At 52.1% G+C, this 8,931-nt stretch overlaps 1 long non-coding RNA gene across 2 annotated transcripts; it reads left to right on the forward strand.

The window, feature by feature from the left end:
* Positions 1–4,754: 4,754 nt before the first annotated feature.
* LOC131916767 (uncharacterized) lies at positions 4,755–8,347 on the forward strand. Of its 2 annotated transcripts, XR_009380595.1 has the most exons (4): positions 4,755–4,978; positions 6,908–6,959; positions 7,032–7,158; positions 8,254–8,347. It is a non-coding gene; the product is annotated as an uncharacterized LOC131916767 (long non-coding RNA). The 2 variants fall into 2 exon arrangements; XR_009380594.1 differs by having other exon boundaries at positions 4,758–6,959.
* Positions 8,348–8,931: the final 584 nt, after the last annotated feature.

Consider the following 8,931-nt stretch of genomic DNA (forward strand, 5'->3'; position numbering starts at 1 on the left):
ACAGACCAGTGGGGAGCACTGAAGTTCTCAGAGGAGTCTAGTTAAGTCAGAAGATGGTTCCCATCCCAACACCTCTCCATCTCCCACAAATGATCCTGACAGACCTTCTATAGAACCCATATGGGCTGCTATCTCCAGGACCATGACCTGCTTCATGAGCCTGTTTTCTGCCAGGCATGGTCCATCCTGTGCTGGACTGTGGTCAGACTATGGAGGCCCAGGTTCAAATGAGAGCCTTGCCTGGGTATCCCCAGGCAGGAGTCTAACCCTCTCTGGTCTCAGACTTCTCAGGAGCAACAAAATTGGCCTGGATCTCTTGAGGGCCCAGGAGGCTGAGGTTGGGTGAAGGGAGGACCCAAGCAGACCTAGATAGGCAGAAAGCAACTCTCCTGCTCAGTCAGGCCAGGCCAATGGCAGGGCACAAGGACCAGCTTCCAACACCAGCAGCTCCTCAAAAGAGAAACTGGCTTGCCATGACCTGAGGCAGAGCCCATGAACTAAAAAGGGGCTCCAGGATCCTGAAACTTTATTATCTTCTTTCCTAGCTGTCTGGATGATGATCATGATGATGATGATGATGTGTGTGTATGTGTGTGTGATGCAAGGCTCTGCACTTAGGTGTGTAATCATGGCGTGTATGAAAGCAGGAAGCTATGGCAAAGGGATGTTATTTCCACTGTATATGCCTGAGCTTCTGTGTATATGTCTACATGGTTATGCATGTGTTATCTACAGTAGTATGTGTGTATAAAAATATATGTCTGTGTACAAGCATGTATGTCTACATGCCTGCATGTGTGCATTGGTGTATATATATACAAGTGTACATTGAAGGCATGTATGTACAAATGTGTGTACAAGCATGTATGTGTTTGTAAGTTTATGCCTGGCAGAAGTGCCACCTATGACAACTATTCCATATGTGTGTGTGTCCCCTGGCTATGGCTGCAGATGTAGGGCAGCTCTGGCAGGAAGGGGATCTGATCACAGACAAGCACTGGGGACAATGTTTGACATTTGGGGTGGATCAGCCACAAGTCTCCTCCATTTCCATGTCATTTGCATCCTCATTTGTTTCATATGCAGCAGGTGGTCAATGCTGTGACCCTCCATGAGGAAGGGAACCCATGAGGTCTAGTCCAGAGTCTGCTGGATTACGTCATCTCAGCTGAGGAGACTCCTGAAACCTTAATGTCTTCTCTCTATCATCCACAAACTACACGAGCCTTCCTCTACACAAAGCTGCCCCGGGCCCCACACACTCATGCTCCTACACCCCCAAGCACTATCAGCCTTTCCACAGACACAGGTATACATCCTCAGAGCTCCTGTACACACACACACACACACACACACACACACACACACACACACGGGGGGGGGGGGGAGAGAGAGACATACACAGAGACACACACAGGCACACACGCACACATACACACACAGAGAGACATATACACACACAGAGACATACACACACACACGTACACACACACACAGAGACATACACACACACACACAGAGGCACACACAGAGAGAGACAGAGACACACACAGGCACACACACACACATACACACACACAGAGACATATACACATACACACACACACATACACAGAGAGAGAGAGAGAGACATACACACAGAGAGACATACACACACAGACACACACACACACACACACACACCCCTGCAGGTGGTCACTCTGTCTCAATGCCTCTGTCTCACCAGCGCCCATCCTGCTGTGGTCATCTCTCCTACCCAACTCAATCTTGGTCTCACTCCTATCTACATGAATGCCTGTTGGTCATGGGACACAGAGGATGCCCTGCTTTTGATCTGGAATCCCTGCCAAGCCCTTCAGCCCGGGTGAGGCTGTGCCCTATGGTGCCCACTGCCTTCTAACATCCCTTTAACTCTCTGGAGGAGCTTCTCCCCCACCCCAACTCTGCTGTCAGCTCCTGTGATGGAATGTTTTTGTTTTGCTCACTACAGTGACCTCAGCTTCCAGAACAAGGCTTGGTCTAGTATTGCTCAAAATCACATCCAGGAATTGGATAGGATTTTCCCAACCTGTTCAGCCTTCCTCAGTGGGACTTGCTTAACTCTGCATTTCCCCCATGTGCCTCCCCAGTCAGCTATGGTTCCTCAAGGCAGAGACTGGGTCTGCAGCAGCTACAAAGTCTCATGCCCAAGCACAGTCTGGGCACAGAGAGTAAAGCCTAGGGCATGGCAGAGCCCAGGGTATGGCAACCCCTCTGTGAGATTCAGGAACGTCTGGAATTAGACTGCTTGAATAAACTACTCAAAGTCCAGCTGCCTCCAGGAAAGAGCCCCTCGGCTGCCTTCTCTAGCATTGGAACCCCGTCCTAACTCATTCTTCCTAGCCACTCAGCCCCTGCTTGCACACTCTCTCCCGGGACAGGGAGCTTCCCTCCTCCCTGGCTCCCAGCTGTGTGAGAGAGAAAGCTGTTCCCTTATAGCATCATCCTGTTGCCTGGCTTCCCATGGGAAGCAGGAAGTGGCCAGGCAGGAGAAGAGGCAGATCCTTTGGAGCAGTCCTGGTTCTCTTCTGTACAGCTTTAGGCAGTCAAGGGAAAAAGGGGCTTCTCAGCTCTGGCCTATCTCAGGTCAGCAAATGAATTCAAGGTGCTCAGATACCCAACTCCACCCATTATCTCAGGAACCTGACCATAGTACACAGGCAGCCTGGAGAAATCCCTGGGCAATCTCTCCTGGACTTCATTGCCCTCTCACTTAACCCAGCCATCATGAGTGCCCTTTATTGCATCTCCTGCCCATCACTGGGCCCTATGAAGCTCACCCCCCACATCCTTATCCATGCAGATAAAGGTCCCCTTCCCTCCTGATCCCCAGTTCCTCCCCCTTTTGGAATCTCCTACAAGAACGGGGGAGGGGACTGTTCTGACTCCTTTCCTGGGAGAGGACCATGAAAGATGCATCCTCCTGAACTTAAACTGCAAGAACGTTGGATGGATAAGCTGGTCCTCATCTGAGATGGCTGCCTACAGCCTTCACAACCTCACCTAAATAGCTGCTATTCCTGAGCTGGGTCTGCTCCTAAGGTGTTACAATCAGTCACCATCATGTCCCTCCTCAAAACATGCCCTTCCTTCCCTGTGCCTTTTCAGAACAGAGTCTGTTTGGGACACTGAGGCAAGACAATATAAGCCACAGGGACCCAAAGCCCCATGCTCAGACAACTTAGAAACCTTCTTTCAGTGAGACCTCAGTCTATGGCTTCAAGCCTCCAAGGACTTGTACAGCCTCGTGTTCTAAGAAAATCTCAACATTTGTACTGCTCACATTCTATGAATCCAAAGCCCTGGAGTCCTTAGGGTATAAGAGCCCATGATCATAACATTCTTTTTAACCATCGGGATACAGGCCAGACTCCCACATCTGGGTTTCTACGGCCTTTGGATCTTGATGGTCTATGGGCTTGCGTTTCTGAATATCAGGGAAGGAGGCAACTGGAGAGACCCTTAGAAATAACACCCCCCTCCCAGGTAGCACCGAGAGCCATGGGGAGCCCCAGATTGTGGGGGCAGGGAAAGAACTGGGCCAGTGTGAGTGACTCAGTCCAACCCCCGACTCTAAGAAGCACCAACAGTCCATTCCCATTCCCAGCTGGGGGGATCAGCTGGCCTTCCTCGGGTTATGACAGATAAATGAGAGAACTCGGGAGCAGCACCACAGAGCCAGGCACACACGGCAGCTCAGGAAAAGACAGCATTTGATGCCCCCACCCCGGCCTCACCCCCAGTAGGCCTCACGGTTCCCTGGCAGGATCAGTGCCCATGGCTAAGACACAGGATGTTTAATCCAATGCCCAACTGACATATGACTGCTGGCCTTGCTCCCCAAACCCATCTTTGCTCCTCTCTTCCTATCCCATGATCCCTTATAGTTCTCAGTTTTAAAGACGGGCCTTGTAAGAGGACAAAGTGAGGCTAGGATCAAGGGAATCTCTCTCGCTCTGACACTCAATTTTTCCTCACTACCATGACAATGTGGGGCCTTCGGTAAAGTTCATAGCCCAGGATTTAGGCTAGGCGGCCATGGTGGCCTCTATGAGAAGATCTTGGCAAGAAGAACCAGCCAGTGCCATATCCTGGGGCCCAGTGACAAGGAGTGACTGAGGATAGTTTGCACATTTGGCTCTCCACTGAGCCTTAAAGATTGAAGAGAATTTGTTCAAGCTACACTTCGTACCTGACAAGATAGCCACCACCACCACCACCAGTAGACCAAGTCTCTCCTTTGTGGTACTCCTACAGCAGAACCATCTCCAGATAAGGCTCTCGGTTCTTTCGGATCACCCTGCGTGTGTGAGACCCTCCAGCCTCCCCTCTTTGCTGGGGATCCTTCACTCTTCTCTGCCTGTTCAAGAGGGAAGAAAAGGAACGCAGTGACCACAGGCCCACCCTGGCTTTATCTTTATGATGCTGGTGCCACTTTACAATTGGCGGGACTGACTAAACTCACACAGCTAGGAATGGTGGGACAACCAGCTAAAACCAGCTGTCTCCAGCTCCCAAGCTCCTATTCTTTGCAGCAGACTGGCTTCTGGGAGAAGAGATAGGGGCCCCCCTCTTGGCACCCTCCTTCTCCTACCCCAGTGGCCCCCAGGGTCTAGAAGGCAAAAACCATGATTCTTTCTTCCCTTGCTTTCCTGGGCTGGAAGCAGCCACACTTCCTGATTGATCCACAGTCACTCGATAGGCACAGACTCCCGTACTGGGACTGGGAGATGTGGTGTTCGGTTTCTAAGCACCCGTCGCTATGGAAGCCAGGTGCTGCCAGCCCAAGGCCTAGCAACAAGGCATGATGTGGGGCGGAGGGCATTGTCGGGGGCTTTGGAGGCAGCCAGCAAGAGAGAGCAGACTACATCCACGCTCAGGCTGGAGGCTTGGACCTGCTGCTGTGCCGGGCTTGTAAGGGGAGGAAGGAGGCAGAGAGGTGAAGTCCACACAGAGCCCGGGAGACAAGACCCAAAGATTAGAGCTGAGAAACATGCGGAGCCTGACAAAGGGAATCCAGAGGCTAAAAGGCCGAGGCACGGTCAGGAAGATGGGTGTGGGGTGGTAGAAGCAGATGAACCAGCCAGACACAGAGACAGAGGCCAGCAGTGAAGAGGCACCAGCTTTCTCAGAGACCCTACTCCTAGCTCTGGGCCTGAATGCCAGAGAGTGGGGGAGCGTCTCTGAGGAGTGACAGAGATGGATGGACTCATGACAGAAGGAGATAAGCAGAGGCAGGAGGCAATACGGCGACAGTAATAAAGGGAGAGAGAACTGGGGACAGAGGGGATGGGCAGGCCGATGAGGACCAGACTGGGAGGCAGAGCAGACAGCAGTGGGGACAAGATAGCAGAAATATGAGGACAAGGGCACTGAGGCCACCAGAGTCCTGAGCTGGCCCCAGTCCTGGGATTTTCCCTCTCCATCTGCCCGTAGGTCACGCAGACATCCACAGCCTCTTACTGCTACTCCATACCCATCGCTCCCTAAACACAGACTCATCCAGACACAAACCCTCAGTGAGGACCCTGATCAGGGGCTCCTGTCTGTCCTGCCCCTGTCGGGACCCAGCAAAGCAGTGTCAGAAACAGCAGGTAGTCAGGCCGCCGGGCTTCCAGAATGTAAAGTCACACTCCTCCGACCCTGCCTGTGTTCCCACTCCAGCTGCCCTTTCCATACAAGGCGTGCTTGTCTCCCTACAGACTGAACAAGATGACATAGTCCAAAATGAAACCGACCTCCTGCCCCAGAGGCTCCCTTCCTTCTTCCTCTACAGCAGATTCTTTCAGGGCACTGGGGACACGCTGGGACCTGAGGACAAGACAGGCAGCTCATAGAGACACAAACACAGCTGCCCATCTCAGACTGTGGCCGGGGATGGCGGAACAGCTTGGCCTCCAGGGATCAAGGAAGCGGCAGGTGCCTGGCAGGCAGCATCTCATTTAATTCTCCTTGTGCCTGGGGTATAGGTACAAGAGACTGATCCCCTAAAGGGAAGGCACTTGCCCTAACCTCCTCAGTAGCCAGCAGGCACTGAGCTGGGTCTTGAACCCAAGTCTCATGGAGCCAATGTGAGTGGAAGGATCTGGGCGAAGTCAGAGCAGGTAGGGACATCCAAGAAAGGAGTGGCCCAAGTCTGCTCATGGCACCTCCCAGGAAAGATGTGGAGTAGCCTGGGAAGATCTCAAGCCCTGCTCGAGGCCACTACTCCTCCATGGGGAGAGTCCCATCTCCTCATGGCAGGATGTGACAATAATTATCTAGACCCTATCTGATGCTAACCTTTACCAGAACCTGTGGTAATTGTTTCTCTAATTAGCACTGTGGAGGCACTGATAGCCTGTTCCGGGAGCATGGTGCACTCAGAGGTACCCCTGTGCCTCATCAGCCTCCCTCTTTTCAGACTCCTGGAGGAGGACCAAGATAAAGTTTAATTAAGTGCCTACTATGTGTCCTGTGGTGTGGAACAGTTGACATTTATTACTTTATTAAGTTGCCCACAGAAGTCTCTGGAGGCCGCTGGCTGTGTTGGCCCCATCTCCCTGCAGCTCCCACCTCCCGCCAGTTACCACAGTCAAGCAGACCTCATGGCATCCCCCCTACCCCTGTCCCCAAGAACTGCCCTTGAGGTAGGATGAGCTGTGGAGCAGCAGGTTCCAAAGGTACCTGGGAACTGGGAGGTTATTTCTCCCTTCTGTAATGGGGGTGGGTGGGGAGCAGCTTCACCCCACACACTGTACACTGTATCTGGGCCACAGTCCAGAAAATCGACCCATGGCGCCATCCTCCCCTGGGTCCTAGTTCCTGGAAGGCGATACTGAAGGGATGATCGATCTGTCTCCCAGCCTCGTCTTCTGCTGCCTTGCAGGTGGCCTCTACTATGAAGACCCGCCCCCCAGCCAGTCGGTGTCACAGTCAGGGTGAGAGCAAATGGTCAGCCTGGGGGCAGTGACCCTCATTCTCCTCTACAGCTTAACATTCTCACTACTCAGGACCAGGTGGACAGATGCTGCAAGGGTCAGTGTGGTAGATCAAGCTCACATATGAACACGTACATGTATGCACATGTATGCAAGTTGGTAGAGCAGGAGTTGTGAACACAAGATGTGAGCTGTGCAGGTATGGGTTCAAATCCTACCTCCTCCATTTCTTACATATGTGTGCTATCCATGTTACCCAGCCTGTCCGAGTCTCAGTTTCCTTATCTATATAGAAAGGTTAATGATAACATCAAACAGTTGGATGAACAAGACTACACATGTGAAGTTCAGCCACAATGTCTGCCATATATTTTTGATACACAAACGCTTTTATTAGTGTAGCTGTATATGTAAGTTGGTATACATGTGTAGGTGCCCTTAAGAGGCCTGGGAAAAACTTCTAACATCCTAGCAAAGGGGTGTGGGCAATGTTCCTTAACTACCAGGTCCCCTAAACAGGGGGGGGGGGCTAGCTACAAAAGAGGGGAACTGGCTGTGCATCCCCCTGGGGAGGGAGGAGCCTGTGCTAAGCAAGGCTGTAGGAGATGAATGGCGCAGCAGCCACCAGGCAAGACCAGTGATTAGGAGGCTCACAGCCCAGTATCCGGAGAGGGATGGGAGGGAGGCTGAGTTGCGGGGCCATCCATCAAGGCTGGCAGGCCCAGTAATGCCGCACAGAGGGATGGGGGAGAGAAAAGAGAGCTGTAAGATGGGGGAAGTGTAGACAAGCCAGGGCTGGGCCGCCAAGCCCAGCCCAGTCCCTGCCATGGTGCAACCCCGAATGAGTCACTGTTACCTTGAGACCTCAGTTTCTTCATCAGGACAATGGGGCAAAAGGACTCTTTCTGAACTCTCTCAGCTCAATATCAGGTCAGGGTCCAGAAAGAGCCCTAAGGAGAGTGTAAAGGGCACAGGGACACCTTTATCTCACACAAATGACCAATTTAGTCCGAGGTCCCTGGGGATAGGTGAGGAAGGAGAGAGAGCATAAGTCCTGAGCTGGGAATTTTTTGTTTGTTTGTTTTGAGACAGGGTTTCTCTATGCAGCAGTGGCTATTTTGGAATTCCCTGTGTAGACTAGGTTGGCCTCAAATTCACATATTTGCTCCAGCTTCTGCCTCCTGAGTGCTGGGACAAAAAGCATGCACAACCACATCAGGTCCCAACTATCCACTGTGAATCCATTTCTGGCCCTCACCCCTTCCTGACCACTGTCAAATGCTCTGATTTTCAGACCTTTCCCTGGATGTCCTGCTACCACCATCTACAGACCCAGCCTGACCTCAGGCTGCCACCATCTACAGACCCAGCCTGACCTCAGGCTGCCACCATCTACAGACCCAGCCTGACCTCAGGCTGCCACCATCTACAGACCCAGCCTGACCCCAGGCTGCCACAGGCAGGAAAAGTCCTCAGCACAGACCTAATCTATTCAAATTTCATTCAAACCAAGAGCAAAGTGACCCATGGACCCTGCCAAGCCTGAGGAGTAACAGTTACCTGGGAAAACGCTACCCAACAAGTCTGGGGCAAGAGCTCCTAGCTGGAAGGAAGCCCAGCACAGCCTAAAGGGCTGTCTGTTGCTACTAACCTAAGCAAGCTCGGGCAAGTCACTTTCTGCCTCTGGGAATCATCTTTACATCTCTAAAACAAACCCTCCCATTTAAAAATCAAGCAACAATGAAAACCTGCAGGGTCCCTTTCCACGCTACAAACTTCATGTTCCTTCCTGCTTCCCTTCAGCAGACTTCCCCCAGGTTCTCTACTATACACCCTACCTTCAGGCTGTCCCCATCCCTCCACATTTCAACCCTGGATCATGGTTTTCCCCTCAGAAGCCCTTCAAGAAGCTGCTGGCACAGCTAAACTAGACCCTCCTTTGGACTACCGCACACCTTTCCAGATCTCTAAA

This window comes from Peromyscus eremicus, chromosome 1, assembly GCF_949786415.1.
Source record: "Peromyscus eremicus chromosome 1, PerEre_H2_v1, whole genome shotgun sequence".
NCBI classification, from domain to species: Eukaryota; Metazoa; Chordata; class Mammalia; order Rodentia; family Cricetidae; genus Peromyscus; species Peromyscus eremicus.